Source organism: Pinus tabuliformis, chromosome 4_1, assembly GCF_031772625.1.
Source record: "Pinus tabuliformis cultivar Carrire ecotype Pingquan chromosome 4_1, CPIR1, whole genome shotgun sequence".
NCBI lineage: Eukaryota > Viridiplantae > Streptophyta > Pinopsida > Pinales > Pinaceae > Pinus > Pinus tabuliformis.
Window position 1 is genome coordinate 2,711,963 of NC_142303.1, and position 20,189 is coordinate 2,732,151.

The window sequence follows — 20,189 nt, forward strand, 5'->3', positions numbered from 1 at the left end:
AATTCCTACACAACCAAATGCAACCATGCTACAAGAATGGCATCAATACATTAGCTAGTCTACATAGGGTTGACATCAATGCCAACATGAGCTAGGTTCTATCATGAACCAATTTCAACATCAACTAGCTGGAACCATGCATACCATAATGCCAGTGCCTATGTACATTGTTGACGTGGCTGAATATATAACATTCTCAATGCCCACATGTGATAGATAAATTCTTGAAAATCTACTTGTATATTATAAATGGATTATAAATAATATATCCCTAAGTGTGTAAGTTTATGCTCTCATTTATTAAGTAGATAGGAATGTCTATTTTGGAATAGTACTTAAATAATTTTAATTTAATACATCCATATAAATTAAGTGGCCAGTAACGGTGGTAAGAATTAATCTGTGATAAACATCAAAATACTTCATGTTGCAAAAATTAAAACATCATAAAAATCAACTAAATAATAACTTTATTTGAAGAAATTATTATTATTATTATTATTATTATTATTATTATTATTATTATTATTATTTTTAAGATTAAGAAATAATATATAAGTTAATCATATATACATTTAAAAAACATTTAGTAAAATTATTAACTATGGAGATTCACCCTCACTTTAAGATAGAGATTCTTAATTTGTAAATAGACTTTGTACAATACCATGGGTTATCAATATCACATGCCCAAATAGCTATAACTCATATAATATGACCCTTGTTCATATAACAATTTTTTTAATTTATCAATTCAATTAAAAGGGAAAAAAAGTACTTTGGAGATAAATCTCAACCTTTGATTTATGAATACTACTAAGAATATGCTAGAATATTCTATGAAATTTCAATCCCTATCAAACCCTATTCCAAAATAGACGTAATAATTGTGAGGTGGATGGAAGGGATTTGACCTTCATGGAATATTAGAATATTGTTATTAGCATTCACATATCAAAGGTTAAGATTTATTTAAAAAAAAGTGATGCACTTTCTTCTCTTCTAAAAAAAAAAAACTTGTATCATATGAACATAGGTTATGGTGTTTTCATAATGTGGCATTAATAGAACATTCTATTGACTTACAATATTGTAACAAGGACTATTTACAAATAAAAAATCTCCATAATTATATATATCTATACATATATTAAATTTTTTTATAATTAATAATTATTATTATTATTTAAAATAATGTTACAATTTAATTGATTTTTATAATACTTTTAATATTAATCTTTTCCAATATATTATAAAATTATAAAATAAATATTTTAATATTATAAATATTTATTAATCATTTAATTTACTGGTATTTATATATTTATATCTACATTATTATAATACATAAAACCATATTCAATAAATGCTAAGCGAGAAAGTTGTGTATGTGTCCATAATTACCTATCTATTATTTTCATTGGAAGGATCTTTTTTAGTCCTTGTTTCTTTGATGTACAAATCACATCATCCGACCATGAGCGGTTAGTCCTCTCTACTAGAAGTCGATAGAAGTTGGCGATACTACTTCGATGTCCTCGCACATTTATTGATCCTTTCTCAAACAATGGCCCCAACTACTAATCGAGTCATTGACGTGATACAAGGGGGAGGAAGTAATGGACTCACGTAAAGGAAACTTCTATTTCTAATTCTATAGAAAAGTAAATGCGTTCTGATATAAGAGGTAAATAGCGTTTGCTCTCTCTCCACGCTGCTATCTCGATTCACGTGCTGTCACTAAGAGAGCGAGCGCTATTTACCTCGCATGTCAGAACGCATTTACTTTTCTATAGAATTGAAAATAAAAATTTCCCTCGCATAAATAACCTACCATAAATAGCCTACCACCGACATAAATGTATCTAAATTGCAACCCATATTTATGTTCTAAGTTCAAATAAAAATCAAAACCATTGATAGCGAAGGTTTAATATTTGATATATATCTTCACATTTTTCACCTACCAAGTATCTTTTTGTTTTATCAAATTTGTTTTTTTTCATGCTTTTTAAAATAAAACTTAATTATACATACTTTACATCTATAAAATTTAATTTTATATATTTTTATACTGTCTCGTAGCTTTACCTTGTAATCATTTTTCGTCTAAGCTATTTTTGTTTTTTGTTTTTCAAAACATTTAATAAAATTATTAAAAATTAATTTTCTCAAATTAAAATAAAAAATAATTTTTTGAAATTGTGAAATTCTGTTATTTAAAATCATTGATGAGAAGAATTTTACATGGTTTATATTTGAATTGTACAATATAAAATCTAAAGTAAAAAATCTATAAAGATATTGACACAATGTTACTAACCATTGGGTGCTGTGGTGTAGTTGGTTATCACGTCAGTCTTACACACTGAAGGTCCCCAGTTCGAACCTGGGCAGCACCAGTGATTTCGACTTTTGTCTTGGTTAAGTGGGAATCGCCTATGCCACGTGTTCAAGGGTTCGCTCCTGTTGGCCATAGCATCTCTGTTCGGGGCTTTGCATCCTTGCCGCAAACATTTCGCTTCTGTTACCAGTGATGATAATTTTGTTGGAAGTTTGGTCACAGTAACAATTTGCATCTGTTGCGTAATATCGATTGCAAGCCTTAAACAAAATTAGAATTTAATGTGGTAAACAGCAATAAATTGATTTTGGGATAAGTTCCAAACCGATTCATCATTTTGTTTCATTATCGTTTCCATGTGTGGCAACCTATTACCAAATCTTAAGTCATTCACTTTGAATTTTTAAAATATTCTTGGCCGATTAAATGCTCACCGCATAGATAATATATTACATCCCATTCCATTAGGGAGAACCGTTTATTAAATTTAATATGATATTTATGAATAAGGTTTATCATTAATATTAATATTAAAGTTTATTGATAAAGTTTAATAAAATATGCGAAGGAGTGGTACTTAGAGAGCAAGCTTCCAAAACACTATTTTAAGTGGTTGATATATTTTGAAATATTTTAATGAAAAATCTTGAGTGGGCCTAATGGTTAAGAGCATGTGTTTCCTCGTAAGAGGTCACAGGTTCAAAACCAAAGGGGGGTAGAGTATGTATGCCTTCGTAGACTTAGCAGTCAAATCGCTGCGCGGAGGTGGGTCCCTTGTCCCACAAACAGGGGGTCTCATACACCAATTTGGTGTCTGGCTTGGCTGTGACCTTAAAAATGGATATTATTATTATTATTATTATGGATATCAATTATTTACTAATGTGGTTGTGGTTTTGTTAGTATATTTAAGTTTTAGAATAATAATACTATCATAATAATATTAGTAGATGTGGTTTATAAAAGTAAAAAATAGTTGTGCTAAATAATGGAAAATAATTCTTTAGCGGTATATCAATTACATTTACTATTGTAGTTGTGGTTATGTGAATTTTAATAATTAAAAAAATATCCATTTAGTCTATGAGACTAAAGTTTATAAGACATATGTCAAGATTCATGCTCTATTGAATTCATGTTCTTTTTCCTAAATTATTACATGAACACTCTTTTTTAAGTATTAATTAAATTTTATTATTATTATTATATATATAGAGAGAGATCATTAATTTAAAATTAAAATATATTTAATTAATATTAATTTTGTTATTTAAATTTATGTTTAATTTCTCGCATCCTCGCTCTCCCTCTTCAGCGTCTCTCATCTCAATTCACCCTCCAGTGCTCTACTTCGGCTCTAGTGTCAGTATCAACTTTGGGGCATTGTTTTTTATTTTCGTCTTGGGTGTCTGATATTTTCTATGACTCTCCCCCCTTGGGTATTTCACTTCCACTCTGGTTCAACTCGTCTCTAATCGAGCAGTGAATTCTTAGTGGTGGGATTTTCTGTGTTGGTCATCCTCTTCCCTCAGGTGTGCGGCGAGCCCTGTTTGGCTGTGGGTGGCAAGTGGTAGCGTTCTGGGTGTCTTTTTCTTCCGACCTTGCGACTTCCCTCTGAGTTCCATCATGAAGCCCAACCCTCGTTCCTCACGTGTCCTTGCTTTGGCGAAGCCTGAAGGCTCTCCCGTCATCACTAGGTCTTGGGGTGGTACCATCTGTGTTCGAGGTGGGAGCTCCAAGAGGGGCGCGGGTCCCTCGAGAGGCACTGGTCATGGGGGTTGTGGAACTAGTGGGGGTCACAGTTTGGTCATAGCACAGGTGTAAGTGGTCATGGGCAGGGTCGTCAACGTGTTACAACACATCAAGGTCGCAAAAACCAAGGACGTTCAATGAATTTAGGTCGGGCACCTTCTAGGAGGCCTGGACTCTCCTCAGTGATCCTCGAATTGGTGCAATCTGTCTCTATTCGACTGGACGCCCTTGACCAAGCTCGCAGGGAGGAGCACGAGGTCGTCATGGCCAAATTAGAGGAGCTTCAGTACTTCTACTGCCATGTTCACGAAAAGGTGGTAGTGGTTTGACATGGGTAGAATTTGTTGATGGAGAAGGTTGAAAAAATGGAAACTTGCCTTGCTTAATTTGAGCACCATGTCAACTGCATGTATCACCCTCCGCCTCCCTTGGGTACTGGGCCAAAAAACCCTGCGTCAATCACCTCCGACAATTGAATATTTCCACTAGTGTGTTTATGGTTCTTTTAGTTTTCTGGAATGTTAGGCCTCTGATCTATTATTAAATGTTAGTTTTGTTGTGCTAATTTTAATTACAGATTTATAAACAAATGCTTGTTCATTGCTTCCTGTGCATAGGTTTCCTTAGGTTGTTTGGTGATTGTAAACAGGTAAATTACATCAACTTTAATGTGACATTCATGACAAAATTAGCTTAAAAGCCAAGTGTTGAACAACAACAATGCAAAGTATAGCAAACCATCAAATAGACACATAAAACAATGTTTTGATGAAGGATTTCACCCCTCTTGGGCTACATCTCCTTGGTCCAGCTTCTATGGCTTGGGCCTCTGTATTATCTCAATATGGAAAAAAAATAATGTTTACAAATCTCTATTACTCCTGATACCTGCAACAATGTGTTCAGAATGTCGAAATTAGCTAGGAACACCTTTTCCTAAGCTCAATTTGGTCGAAAAATGCTCCAGTTATGACTCAAACAGTTTCTCCCTAGAAAATCTCCTCTAAAACTAGAAGAACTCCAATTAACACTGCTATTTTTGTAGTTGGCGCCGATTTTAGAGGTCCGCCAGAATTCTCGCCAAGTTAAACTACAATTCACTGGAGGATTAATTAATGCTAAGTGCATATTAACTGGTGGTTTAATGGAGGATTAACGCATAATTACCACATGGTTAGGCTGACCGTTTCCGTAACCGCTGGAGGTTTATGCGGAGGTCACATGCTGCATTAACCGTCGTGGTTTGTTAACATTGGCCACCAGGTTAATTGACCACCACCTAACCATAATCCTTTTCTGTTGGAGCCTTCACATGTAACGGCTTTTGGCACGATTTGCCCAACGGTTCTGAAACCGTAACCTTGACGGTCTCTGCAGAGGTGTCACATGGTATAACAAAAATGTTAATGGTTTTGTTGATAATTGGAGTCGTCGTCTATGTTAACTGTTTCATGTTACTGTTTGATGTGAGTTGTCACATTCACTTGGGGAGAGTTTGCCCGCAGGCTGGCCCTCCTAACCGCCCACTCCAAAAACATTAAAGTTTAAATATATATGAAACGCTATATGGCTAAGATCCAATATATAGCGAATACAGTTAAGAGTCATGGACTATGTAGCAGAGGTTGCGGGGTCGAACCCCGATGCCTCCATAAAATTTTGATGAACTGTGTCGAGCCAGGTCCTTTAGGGAGGGAAACGTGGTGGCCTCCGGGCTTGCCACTTGTCCCTCCTCATTGGAACACCATTAACCAATATAAACGTGCCATGTCACCACCTCTAACAACCAATAAAAATCTGACACTTGGCGTGCTCCAATTGATCCGTTGACCAGGGTTGACTCTCCCTAATCACTTGCCATGTCAGCAGTACGGACTGTTGACTATGCAATGACTCGACATTTTTTTTTTCAAAATTTTGCATGTTTAGCAAAGTGAACAGAACTCAATAACTTCCTCATACGAACTAAACAAGTTGTGTTAGGATTGTTTTTCCATTACGGACGCGAGCATTAAGGTTTCAATCCATTCTGAGAACTTTGATTTTTGTGCTAAATATTGAGCGTCTGATCATTCCTCCCCACTAGAAGCCTTTTGGACCCCAAAAGATACTATCAATTGTTCAGCAGGTGAGGATACAACTCCCTCACCTTCTCGATCTGCAACCATTGGATTTAGAAGGCTTTTGTCCCTTGAGTCCCACTCTAAGGTATTCGACATTCCCTCTCTTCGAAGTTCTGGTTCTTCTGTCAAGTATGAGATCCTGCTAAAGTTCATCAAGATATTCTGGTGAGAAATCATCTATTGATGGCAGCTGAACATGCTCTCCTTGATCATCAATCAAAGGAGGCTCAAACAATCTCAAATTCTCAACATTAACAATAGAGTATATTTGCATATAAGGAGGCAAATCAAGCTTAAATGCATTGTTACCAATCTTTTCCAGAATTTTAAAAGGACCATAATGGATTGGCTTAAGTTTTTTACCTTCCCTTTAAAGTCTCTCTTTGCTAATATATAACCAAACTTTGTTTCCAACATGAAATTTGTGATCAACCCAGTGTTTGTCATGCCTTGCCTTGTAGCTTCTTTGACTCTTTTCCAACTGTTCCTGTACTATGTGATGTATCAACTGAATTTTCTCTATGAAATTTCTTGCCTTATTGATGTCGTTGTGACCATCGATGGCGACATCTTTCTCAAAGATGAAGTCCAATGACAACTTGGAAAGTACCCAAAACATGCCTCAAATGGCGATGTGTTTGTGGAAGAATTATTTGCCCTGTTGTATGCACGTTGTATGTAATGCAACTGTTCATCCCACAACTTGGGATGTTTGCTGCAATATCCTCTAAGAAGATGAATGATTGTTCTGTTGACCACCTCGGTTTGTATATCTGTTTGTAGATGAAAGGTTGTACTCTTCTTCAACTTTGTGTTCATCATGTCCCATAAATTTGACCAAAAATTCCCAACAAATCGAGAATCTCGATCATTTACAATGGAAGTAGGAAGACCAAAATGAACCCAAATGTTTTGGAAGAAAAGATGAGTTGTTTGTTCAACTGTTTTCTTTTTACATGGTGTTAGTATACACATTTTGTTGAACCTGTATACAACTACATACAAGAAATCATGACCTTTCCTTGACAATGGAAGACCTCCTACAAAATCCATTGAGATACTCTCCCATGGATTTGAAGGTACCAGAAGTGGAGTGTATAATCCAAGTTTCCTATTGTTAGGCTTACTTGTTGCACACAAAGTGCATCCTCTTATGAAACGAGAAACATCATCAAACATGTGTGGCCAATAACAATACCTTTGGAGATTCACTACTGTCTTTCCTACACCAAAGTGTCCAACAATCAATAAAGTGTGTGCCTCTCTTATGATATTGTTTCTTTCTCTATGTGGAATACACAACTTGACCAAGTGATACAAAAAACTATTATGTACATGATAATCCAACTCTTCAATTTGGTTTCCTTGACTCAAGCTTGCATACACATCTTGAAATTCACTATCATATGCATATTGTTCAATGTAAATTTCATGTAAAATAGAATTTTACTTGAGTATAATAGATGAATTTACAATAGGTCTTGAGAGCATATCAACTACCTTATTGTAGATTCCCTTTTTATACCTGATAACCAAATGAAACTGTTGTATAAAACCCATCCATCTGAAATGTCATGACTGTTGTAACTTTGACTATGACTGTAAGTACTACAATGGTTGATGGTCGGTATGGATAATGGTCTCCTTTCCCATCAAGTAGTGTTTCCATTTTTTAACACTTTGTACTAATGCGTAAAGCTCTTTGTCATAAGTGGGATAGTTAGTGACAACTCCATTAAAAATTTCAGAATGAAATGAAATGGGCTTACCATGCTGCATAAGAACTACTCCCATGGCATAATCACTTGCATCCGTTTGAATCTCAAATGGCTTTCTAAGATCTGGAAGAGCCAATACCAGTGCTAAACTGATCTTTTGCTTCAAATCATCAAATGCTTCCTGTTGTACATCTCCCCAATGGAATACTTTCTTAACACTTGTCAATGCATGTAATGGAGCTGCAATGGAAGAAAAATTAGCAATAAACTTTCTCCAAAATTGTGCTTCCCCTAAAAGGCTTCTTACCTCTGTAACTGTATTGGGCTTGAGCCAATTTAGAATGATCTCAACTTTAGAGGGGTCTATCTTCAGCTCACCTCCCCCAACAATGTGTCCCAAATACACTAAAGAAGTGTTGCCAAATTCACACTTTGACATCTTTAAAAAAAATGTTCTTTTCTCAAGACATCAAGTACTTTGTTTATATGCATGATATGTTCATCTCTAGATTTGCTAAATATAAGTATATCATCTAAGTACACAATGACAAAGCCATCTAGAAATGGTCTCAATAGATCATTCATAACTCCCATGAAAGTAGCTGGAGCATTTGTAAGACTGAAAGGCATAACAAGCCACTCAAACAGTCCTTGTTTAGTTTTAAATGTGGTTTTCCAAATGTCCTCTTCAGCTATTCTAACTTGATGATAACTACTTCGTAAGTCTAACTTAGTGAAATACTTTGCATACCTCAACTGATCAATTAAATCATCAAGTCATGGGAGTGGATAATGATTCTTTACTGTGATTTTGTTCAATGCACCGAAATCCACACACATGTGCCAAGTTCCATCCTTCTTTGGCACCAAGAAAATGGGTGAACCACATGGAAAAGTAGATGGGCGTATGATACCTTTGTTCAGCAATTCTTGAATTTTATTCTTGATTTCCATGCTCTCCATAATCGACATGCAATACATGCCAATGTTTGGAAGTGGAACATCTTGTTGCAATTGTATCTCATGTTGAATTCCCCTCTTGGGAGGTAACCCCTTTGGTTCTTGAAACATTTCGCCATGCTCGCTTACCACATCAAACAAATCATATTTCAATTTGTCATCATAACCTTCAAAAGATTCATAATCAATATCATTCTTTTTCTTAATCATGAGAAGCACAAAAATTTTACTTGCATTTACTAGTCTTTTCATCTACCCAGCATTAACCAGAGAAATGTTCAACTTTTTGCGATGGGCTCTCATAATGTACTCCAGCCCATTCTTGAGCAATAAGTATTTGTTTTCATGGTGATAAAATACTGCTTTCATATCATACAAATATGGACTACCCAAAATGAATCTTGAGATGTCAAGTGGAACTACATCTAACTCAAACTCATCAATGAACTTTTCAATAATGGTGAACTTGAATAAACACTTCCTTATAACCTGTAAATTTTCATTATTTACTATCCAACCCAATGGATATGGCTTATGATGAGGTAGAATTTCAAGGTTGAGCTTTTTGACCAAGTTTTTTGAAATTAAGTTTGATTGTGATCCACTATCGAATAATGCATCAATCTTTGTATGATTTGAAATCACCCTTACATGAAACAAATCTATTCTTGATTCTTCATTTGGAGTGTTGTTTTGACTGTGTGAGGAACTAGTGCTTGCAACAACTTCTTTTCCTTTTGTGATCATGGCTGAAATCTTGGTCTCATCACCAGAATCTGATCCAAGGTCATGTTGGGTGGTAGAGGTCGTCTTTTTTTTCCCTTATTGTTTTGTTTCTTAGGCCTTAGTTTGGGATGTAATTTCCAACAATGGGCTTTATCATTCCCAGCTTTGGAACAATGTTGGCATATGGTTTTCTCCCCTTCTTTATTCACACTTGTATTCTTCTTTCCCTTCCATTTTACCCCCTTCTCTTTCTCCTTACCCTTTAAAGGCTTCTTCTTACTACACTCTTCCTCAATGTTATTTCCCCTTGCTTCAAGGTGTGTGGCTTGCACACATACCTCATCCAAATTGCTTGGATTGAACATAAGGATAGTATGTTTCAAATAGGAATGTAAACCCCCAATATATTTCAACAGTGTATCTTGGGAATTTAAATTTACTCCTAACAACAAAGCCCTCTTTCTAAACTCCTGGGTATAGTCTTGGACTATTTGGCCTTTGAGCTGCCTAAAATTTTGCTAACTCATAATGGCTTTTTGCATATATGCTAAAGGGTAAAACTATCTTTTAATTGCAAAAACAAATTCAACTCAAGAAATGGATATCTTACCATGAATTCGCATTTCCTATTGAGTCTTTGCTTCCCACCAGACTAATGATGCTCCTTCTAGCCTCAATGAAGCCAATTGGATCTTTATGACATCTTCTTGAAGATTCTGAATTCTACAGTATACCTCCAATTGTCTAATCCAGTTGTCTAACTTTTCTGCATTCACTTCACCATTGTACATGGGAAGTTCAAACTTAATGTCCAATTTGAGTAAGGGAGTTTTTTCGTTTTGGGGTTTTTGAATGAGTATGGGCAATTTCGGTGGTGGTAGTGGAAGATGATGCTATATGTGATGATGAAGATGATGAGTAATATGATGAAGATGGTGGAGATGGAGGTGGCTTTCCTCCACTACCCTTTGAATCCTTCTTCTCATCTTTTTTATCCTCTGAGCTTCCTTCCCCATGTGGAGGCTTAAAACTTCCTCCAACCATTCTAGTATTCCTCTCTTCATATTGGACTTTAACCATCTCAGTTAAAGTATAGAAATATTTCTTGAATTCTTCCTCTTTTGAAGAAGGACCTTCAGGCTCTCTTTCTCCAGACATAATGGTTGTGGATTTAGGCTCATAAACTAGTACTACTTGCACCTCTTCAATCTCAATTCAAGGCAAAACTTGAGGTGTTTCAAGTGCAGCTGGAATTGGAACTTTGGGCAGTGGATATTGTGGCCTTGTGGCTCTCCTTCTTGTGGGAATTACCTCAGGAGTTGCAACCAACAATTTCCCTTCTCCTCTCTGCAACTTTAACCTTGTAAGCATCACAATTTTGCAACCATTAAAACCCTACTTACACAAAACTCAAGCAATCAAGAAAATCAACCTTTGCTCTGATACCAACTTGATTTGTTATTGAATGTTAGTTTTATTGTGCTAATTTCAATTACATATGAAGTTGGTATTAGATCCATGTTCGCGAAAGGGTGGTAGTGGTTTGGCACGGGTAGAATTTTCTGATGGAAAAGGTTGAAAAACTGGAAACTTGGCTTGCTCAATTTGAGCACCATGTCAAATGCCTGTATCACCCTCCGCCTCCCCTAGGTACTGGGCCAAAAAACCTTGCGTCAATCACCTCCGACAACTGAATATTTCCACTAGTGTGTTTCTTGTTCTTTTATTTTTCTAGAATGTTGGGCCTCTAATGCTCTAAACCTCTCAAGTGACACTTTTTCTTTTTGTATGTTGTATGGTTATTACCTTGGTCAACAAACCTGGTCAGGGTGAGACCATATGCATTTTTACATCCTTGTATATGCCTTTTGATTAATAAAAACTCTTCAACTTACCAAAAAAAATTGTTTAATTTATATATATTTTAAAATTTTATTTCGAAATAAAAGTAAATTTTTTTTTTTGTTCTTCACCTGTTTAATAATCATATTACACCAATTATATATATATATATATAGTTAATAATATTTACTATTCTCTATATATTCTATTTTTTATAATCATATATATACGGTATGTTTAGGGAAAATTTCAAAGGAATAAAGGTGGCCAAAAATAAGTATTACTATTTCAATTTAATTTATTTATAACTTCTATATTTTAACATTTTATTTATAAAACAACTTCATCTACCTTTATAATGATAGCTTTATGTATAGAATCAATATAAAAGTTGATTTTCTTCTCCTTTTAACATAGCAAATATAAAAATAACTTTGCTACTCAACATAGCAATCTACCTAGAAAAATATGTTAAAAAGGGCTATAAATATAGACAATTTTTTACATGATAGTAATATTTTTTTTGTCTTATGTACAATAACTTTTGCTTTCAACTATTTTTTGAATAAGAAGCAGGTACTAAGCAGCAACGTTGCATATTACACTTAAAATGCAATCACATTAGTGAATGTGATTGATATACGCCGAAGACATCATTTTTGATCATTTATATGCTAATCAACTTTTGTGAATAAAGCCAATCATATTTGAATTTTGGATATAGTAAATATTAACACAATCCTTAACCCACAATCAAAACTTCTGTTGGCATTAAAAAATGAAAAATCCAACGATGTTACTCATATTTGAATTACCGTAAACCCAAAATGCAACTTCATAAAGCAAAATTAAAAATCCATAAAATTATTATGCTCATGGAATTAACATGATATGCTCAAACTTTACTTTTTTCTTCAATACTTCATGGCTATCTTAAAACAAAACTTATTGCAATCTCCTAGTTGAAAATCAAAAGTTCCAAAAGAAATATTAATCAATACTCCAGCAATTCGCATAAACGCTTGATACAGTAATGATGCCATGATATTTTATAACTCATTTCTAATGAAAGTGCCTTATGAGAAAAAAACGAGTGTCATCAGTAATACCTTGAAGCATACCTTCGCTAACAACAATAGCCACGACATTTTTTGTCTCGACAATCCACCAAGAGCCTTCTTCCACACCCTGAAGTTTTCACTCCATCAATATTGTGTATTCAAATACTATACGCAAAAAGAAACGATTCAATGCCAATTGAAAGGAGACAAAAGGGCCTTCTCCTTCGTAAATACTAATACAATCCCTAAGCCATGATTAAAACTTTTGTCGGCATAAAAAAAATTCAAAATCCAAAAGATATTACTATTATTTGAATTACCATAAACACAAAATGTAAACTCCAAATATAACTTCACAAAGCAAAATTTGAAATCAAATACTATTACATTTTATTTGATATTTTTGGGTTTGAAATTTAAAACTCATCCAAAAACTTTTGATATCATTATTTACTAGCACAATCACATTAAAAATATTAATATGTACGTAAAAGACTTCATTTGTATCTACCATTAATAAATATATAATAATAAAAATATATATTACAAAAAGAACTATTACAATAAAAAATATTATTATTATCATTATAATTAATAACAATTATTATGTAATATAAATTAATTATTTAAAAATAATACTTATTTGATAATGGTAGTAATATTAAATAATAATAATAATTATTTGCTAATAACAATAATTATTGTAAAATGATTATAATAATATTTAATTGTTAATTTATTATTAATTTTTAATTTTTAATTATAAATTCGATTGTTGTTGACCATGGTTAGTTATGAGTTACCATGGTTGACCATGATTGATATTATAAGTCCAATGGAATAATAAACCCAAGGGATTGATATTATAAACCCAAGGGATTAATAGTAAAACCCCTAGGGATTATGAAACCAAGGGAATAATATTAAACTCAAGGGACTAATATTATAAACCCTAAGATAAATATTATAAACACTAAAATAAACATGGCTAACCATGGTTGATTTTAGTATCGAGACAATCCTTGTCACAATGCGACGTTGGACCATGCTTAACCGTGGTTGATTTTCATAAGACAATCTTTATCACAATGCGGCGTTCGACCATGGTTGACCATGATTGACCATAGATGGCAATGTTTGATTGTATAAAACATTGTTGAATATGGTTTACCAAGGTTGATCATGATTGATAATGACTTATCATGGTTGACCATGATTATCATATTGAAAAAACCTTTGTCATAATCTCATGTAGGAGCATGGCAGACCATGATTAACCATGGTTGACCACAATTGATTTTATAAAATGTGGTTGACGATGGTAGACCATGACCGATATTATAAACCCAAGGGAATAATAAACTTTAGTTATTGACATTATAAACCCAAGAGAATAATAAACCTTAGGGATTAATACTAAAAACCCAAGGGAATAATATTAAATGTTGGAAATAATACTGAGAGGGGGGGTGAATCAGTATTATCAGATCAATAAAACTTTTTCAATGCTCAAAAACATATACGCTACTTAAGTTAAGTGAACCCGCGTGTACACGCTGCTGTGTCTAAAGCAACTAGCGTATATCCAGAAATCTTATGATTCAGTTAGCTTATCTTCAGTAAATGCATCAGAACATTATTAACCATATTAACAGTAAACAGGTGCAGTATAACAGAACAGATCATCACACAAAAGCCACACACATGAACACAAAGATATAAGGTGGAAACCCAATGTGGGTGAAAACCACCTGCTGCAAGTCATCTCAATCTTCTTCTTAATAAGAAAATACTTTTACAATATTTGTACTGGTGCAGTCTTATACCAGTACGGGAGCTACAACCCCCTTTGCTTTTGTACTAGCCGATCCATTTACTAGTACACAGGCTGCTACCTACTACAATACTCCAAAGATCTCCCTTAGCTTTTGTACTAGCTTAGATACTAGTACGTAGGTGCTTGCCTACAATCTTCTCTCCTCCAGGTACCACGTTTCATCAATTTTCAGACTGGATACACTGAAGCACAACACATAATCTGAAAGGCCACATTTCATCCAATTTTCATACTGGACCCATAACTATCATTGAAGATAAAAACAATCATCAAACTCTGAATCACTGAAACCCTGTTAACAACACTGTCACCAGAACACAGAGCAGACACAGAACTCTGTAATAACCATCTGACCCATCTGCAACTTCAAATATCAAGCTTTACAATGTATACGCTACTTCGATGAATCAAACCCGCGTGTATACGCGCTTTTGCCAAAGACAACCCGCGTACAGATCTAAAAATAATTTCTCATAACTTGCAGCTGTACCAGACATCAATCATACTCATAATACTTATAGAACAATACATGCGTCAGTATGTAGATCTAGAATAAGCATCATAAAGATAGTTCATTTCAAACCATTTGATCCCGATCTCTCCTCAGATCTTGTTCTCCATCAACCGATGAGATCTCTCCTTAGCTCAGATCAAGCAATGCATCATCAACCCATAACCTGCATACTGGATCTAATGCTTCATCAGATATTCAAGACATTTCAGATACACTGCCTAATGATTTCCTTCTCCTTATATAGCCTTAGGCCTTGTTCAATACCAAGAGCCAAAACCATAGAAATCCAAAACCATCAACTTCAAAACTAGGGATCAACACGTCCGCCGAGATGCCAAGGTCCAAAACCATAGGCACAACTTCCAAGGAATAACCGCCATGGACCAAAGGTACTTTTCCACATACACGCGCTTTTGCTGAAGCCAAACTGCGTGTACACGCGACTTGGGCTTAACGAACCTGCGTGTATGAACTTTCTCTTCTTCTTATAGTCTGATCATCAATTCCTTGCTGCTGACCTTCTGTACTATGATTTGTCATCAGTGAGGTTTGCCATCAAGGACAACACTTATCTCATAATGCCAACAATCTCCCCCTTTGGACTTGATGGCAAAGCTAACTTGTCACACTTAGAACTATCATCTGATTCCTTTGAGCTGTCCTCCATCAGTCACATCTGATATCTCTTCTGAAGATTCATCATCTGATTCCTTTGAGCTGTCCTCCATCGGTCACATCTGATATCTCTTCTGAAGATTCACCCAGTTATACATGAGTGAGATATTCTTCTATGAGAGGGTTGCCATCAAGTACAACACATGCATCATAATGCTCTATGAGAGGGTTGCCATCAAGTACAACACATGCATCATAATGCCAACAATCTCCCCCTTTGGACTTGATGGCAACAACACCAAATCACTCTCCCCCTTTGACATCAAGGGCAAAGGGTGGACCAAGATATTCTCTTCCTTTGCTGAATCATTCCACTGTCCATACTCCCCCTGAGTACCTGTTGAAATCTCTGAATAGTCTCCCCCTTTGTATATGCCAAGGTGTACCAATCTGTCCATGCTCCCCCTGAGTACATGCTGAATCTCTGTACCGCTGAAGTGTGTTGTACATGCTCTTCCTGACTGTAGGCAAGATCTGCAAAAGATGTTCTTCAAGAAGAACATGACTCTATACATCATAAAAGACCTTCCTATCACCAAAGACTCATACATACATCCATCTCTCAACTAAGTGAGGATATACAAAAATTGACTCATCCACCCAACCAAGTGGGGATACATCAAAAGTTTACATATGGCAACCAATAATATTGCATCAATCATCCCAGGCATAGTGGGGAAACCAAAATAGGCCGTTACATGACCTTGACACCATGAAAGAGATACCACAAAAGAGATATATGACATAGAGACGAAAGAACTAGATCAAGACTTATGAAAGTCACCAGAAGCATCTGATAATCACCATTCAGATCAGCAACCAAGAGATCCTTCTATTCTCCTCTCGCCTTTGTTCCACCTGAAGCCAACAACAAATGTGAACCAGAACCAAAAGCTTTAAGATAATGCCAACAATGCATCATTGGAAGATTATCTGCTCCCTCTGAACCTGTACCAGATGATCTCTGTTAGATCCATATCAGAATTTCTGCAACCAACATCTGTCCCTGCTGATTTCCTTCAAAAACTCCATATACGCGTCTGCATCCACATAAACAAGCGTATATACGCGGATTGTCCTTATCCAACTCGCGTATACCAATTTCCATATCAGCAACCTGTAAATGTCCTGTAGAGAATAAGTCATCAACCTATAACAAGGTAAGTCTGCATCAATTCATCCCTTTGAACAGAATTCAGAGTCATTCATATGTGTGAAACCACCATAGCCATTTCATCAAGCTCTACATGATCCAAGTATCATTACTTGGGAACATCTGCATCAACCAACATATGTAAGTATCAACCTATCATCATATAGATAAGAACTCATCACCATGTCTCCAACAAAGCAACTTTGAGGAGTCATCCATGTATCAACACTATGTATCTTGAGCTCAAATCTTTTGACAAAGCTTCTTGATATCATCATCAGCAACAATCCTTATCCACATGAGTGCCTGCATCATAACTGTATGATCTTTATGCATATGACAACAGCAGAATATGAGTGACTCATCATCAAGTGAGGAAGATGTGTATTCAAGCTTTGTACTTCTCCTTGTCCTTATGAAGATCACCATGTAAGCACCATATATGCATCATCAAAGAAACAACCATAAATCTGATCTGAACATCTTCTATGTAACTTCAAGAATCATATGAGAGTTTATCATAGCAAGATATATCATTTAGTCATATAAGAATCATCACCAAGGACCATAATGCCAACAATGAATTACTAAAGGCATATGCTCCCCCTCAACCAGTGCCATCTGTTAGATCTGATCATGCATATATCAGCAGTAAGCATCAAAACATCATCATCCTCAAGTTAGGATCAAAACACTTCTAGACATCATACAAGTAACAAAACATTTCCACACATCCTCAGCAGACTGTAACCAATTAGAGCAAATAATAGACTGAATCATATCAGATCCCTTTTCTGAGCCTGTCCCCACTGCTTTTCCTCAGACTGACATATACGCGACTTTGCAGTGTCTAACTCGCGTATATACGCGACTTCCCTTTAAGGAACTTGCGTATGAGATTCAGGACACTGAAGGTTTACACTTTCAGCTCCCCCTGAGTCTGATATGTCTGTGCTGTGCTGTGTCTCAGTACATTGTGCTGACTGTACTTCCTTCTTCCTCCATATCTTCAAGTGTGATGAGGTTTTCTCCTTTTGGTGTGATGTCCATCCTTTGTTCCTGCATTCCTTTGCTATATGTCCAAGCTTGTTACATGCATAACATCTTACATGTTTCATATTCCTCCTGTAGCAATCAGCAGCTTTGTGACCAAACATATTGCAAGCAAAGCAATATCCATTAAAGTACCTTGAGTGTGATGATCTTTCTGCATGATGGTCTTGAACCCTTCTTCTTCTACATCTAGCTGCAACATGTCCAAGATTATGACATACATAACATTCAACATTATTCATAGGAGGAGTAAAAGATTTTCTTTGAGGAGTCTCTTTCCTTGCTTGTTGATGGGATTGACCTTTCATCTCCTTGTTGATCATTTTGGTTTTCTCTTTAGGGTTCCTTGCCTCACCTTGTGAGCTAGATTCACCTTCAACAGATTCATGAAAACCAAGACCAGTCTTGATAGCAGGAGACCTTTGACTACTAAGAATATCATCCAAGGCTTTAGTACTATCTTGAAATCTCAAAAGTTTATCCTTTTCTTCTAATTTACCTTTCAAGATATTTACATCAACTTGAAGTTGTTCCTCCTTTTCTAGACATTGCTTCTTCATGTCTTCTCCATCTTTCCTTCCTTCTTCCAATTGATGCCTTAGTTTGAGAATCTCCTTTTCTTTTTCTTCATTCAGATCCTGCTGCATTTGACGAACTCGGAAGGCACATTCTAGTTGAGATTTTAAGCTGGTGACTTCGTTTTCTTGTTTTGCAATAGCTTGGAGTAGATCTGTATTCTGCTTCTTTGATTCTTCAAGATCTCCTTTTAGTGAGAGGATTGTAGCTTCAAGATTTTCATAGTAGCTGGATCTATCTTTGAGTTTCTTGATGGTTGTGCTTCTTTCGTTGACTTCTTTTCTTAATGATGTCACTTCATGCTGCAATTTTTGACATTGGTCTTCCTTGTCCTTGAGTAGCTTTCTTACCTTGTTTCCTTCTTCTAGTTGGGCCTTTAGTTTGGTAACTTCTTCTTTGAAAGCACATTCCCTTTTGTTCAATAGATCTTGTTGATCTTTAACTTTGTCCGTAAGCCTTCTAAATACTGCCTCTATTTGATACTTTTCTTGCTCACCCATAAAGGCATGTTCAGTAGTTTCACTATCACTTCCATCACTTTCACAAGGAAATATAGCTGGAACATTAGAGGATAACACATTCATACCTGATAATGATTCTGAATCTGAAGAGCTTCTTATACCTAATCCCCAATCGACTCTCCCACTGTCATAGTCCTTCTGAGATGTCTTCTTCTTCTTATGAGCTTTCTTCTTAAGCTTCTTTCCCATTGTTCCAAGGATCTCCTTCAAGCGATCAAGCTTCTACCAAAGGACCTGCTCTGATACCAATTGTTGGAAATAATACTGAGAGGGGGGGTGAATCAGTATTATCAGATCAATAAAACTTTTTCAATGCTCAAAAACATATACGCTACTTAAGTTAAGTGAACCCGCGTGTACACGCTGCTGTGTCTAAAGCAACTAGCGTATATCCAGAAATCTTATGATTCAGTTAGCTTATCTTCAGTAAATGCATCAGAACATTATTAACCATATTAACAGTAAACAGGTGCAGTATAACAGAACAGATCATCACACAAAAGCCACACACATGAACACAAAGATATAAGGTGGAAACCCAATGTGGGTGAAAACCACCTGCTGCAAGTCATCTCAATCTTCTTCTTAATAAGAAAATACTTTTACAATATTTGTACTGGTGCAGTCTTATACCAGTACGGGAGCTACAACCCCCTTTGCTTTTGTACTAGCCGATCCATTTACTAGTACACAGGCTGCTACCTGCTACAATACTCCAAAGATCTCCCTTAGCTTTTGTACTAGCTTAGATACTAGTACGTAGGTGCTTGCCTACAATCTTCTCTCCTCCAGGTACCACGTTTCATCAATTTTTAGACTGGATACACTGAAGCACAACACATAATCTGAAAGGCCACATTTCATCCAATTTTCATATTGGACCCATAACTATCATTGAAGATAAAAACAATCATCAAACTCTGAATCACTGAAACCCTGTTAACAACACTGTCACCAGAACACAGAGCAGACACAGAACTCTGTAATAACCATCTGACCCATCTGCAACTTCAAATATCAAGCTTTACAATGTATACGCTACTTCGATGAATCAAACCCGCGTGTATACGCGCTTTTGCCAAAGACAACCCGCGTACAGATCTAAAAATAATTTCTCATAACTTGCAGCTGTACCAGACATCAATCATACTCATAATACTTATAGAACAATACATGCGTCAGTATGTAGATCTAGAATAAGCATCATAAAGATAGTTCATTTCAAACCATTTGATCCCGATCTCTCCTTAGATCTTGTTCTCCATCAACCGATGAGATCTCTCCTTAGCTCAGATCAAGCAATGCATCATCAACCCATAACCTGCATACTAGAT

At 35.6% G+C, this 20,189-nt stretch overlaps 1 non-coding gene across 1 annotated transcript; it reads left to right on the forward strand.

Moving 5' to 3' along the window:
• Positions 1-2,328: 2,328 nt before the first annotated feature.
• On the forward strand, positions 2,329-2,402 carry TRNAV-UAC (transfer RNA valine (anticodon UAC)). Its single transcript has one exon. It is a non-coding gene; the product is annotated as a tRNA-Val (tRNA).
• The last annotated feature ends 17,787 nt before the right edge of the window (positions 2,403-20,189 follow it).